Source organism: Limulus polyphemus, unplaced genomic scaffold (assembly GCF_000517525.1).
Source record: "Limulus polyphemus unplaced genomic scaffold, Limulus_polyphemus-2.1.2 Scaffold148, whole genome shotgun sequence".
Taxonomy (NCBI): Eukaryota; Metazoa; Arthropoda; class Merostomata; order Xiphosura; family Limulidae; genus Limulus; species Limulus polyphemus.
In genome coordinates, this window is record NW_013665758.1 from 577,861 (window position 1) to 578,899 (window position 1,039).

The following is a 1,039-nucleotide window of genomic DNA, read 5'->3' on the forward strand; positions in this document are numbered from 1 at the left end:
TCTTGAATTACGAATGGATTGAAATATTTAATTAAGTTAAATCAAAATAAACCTTCATTTCGGTGCAATGTTGAAATTAGCTTGAATTCTTCATAACTTCTGAATAGTGGGTGACCCAACGGGTCACAGGTTATCTAGTTTATTATTAATGTTGATAACACATTTAAATTTAATTTTTTTCTATGAATTTTTAGAGCAAAGTCACAATGGGCTATCTGCTGTGACCACCTTGGGGAATCGAGCACCGGATTTTAGCATAGTAAGTCCGTAGATTACCACTGTCTCACTGGGAGACAAATCTACAGATAAATCTACTTACTATTTAAATTACTCTTATTTCCATCCAGTTATAATTGGTTTTGCTTTTGAGCTGGTTCTTTCGAAGAGTTCGGGAAAAATAATATAAAGTTCAGTCCAATTAATGATAACAAAAGAAAGCGTTTTATTTATTCAACTACGAGTTCCACACTTACACGGTTTCACAAATAAACAATAGGCCTAACTTCACACACACACAAAAAAAAAAAACGGTAAACGTTTACGTACTTGCTAATTTTCTTATATCTTTATTTTTTGTCGAAACACAAACTCAATATTCACGAAAATGTAGTAACAGACAAGTAACAAACCCACTCACTAACTCAATACTTTGTTACTTCTCTGTTCGTTTGTTAATTTCCCGTAAAAATTATTTCCGAAGAACTTCAGCGATACAAGTCCTTTCTTAAATAAAACTAGTTTATTCTTTCTCAATACAACTTTGCAATACACAGAATTTTCACACTTGACGCTTGACTTAATTATCTGTCTCTATATCTATATCTGCAATTATTTGCCGGGTGTATATACAAAAAAAGAGGGCGCCTAGAAAAGACTAGAGTTGCTAGGAAAAGTCAAGATCCTTAGAGAATCTCATGACGTGTTACAAGCGTCACGTGACTTCCGCTGCAGTAACACTGCCCCTTCCTTAGTATTGTTCGTCCCGAACAATAGCCACTTACATTAAACCAATAGATAATTAACAATAACTTAATTAAAT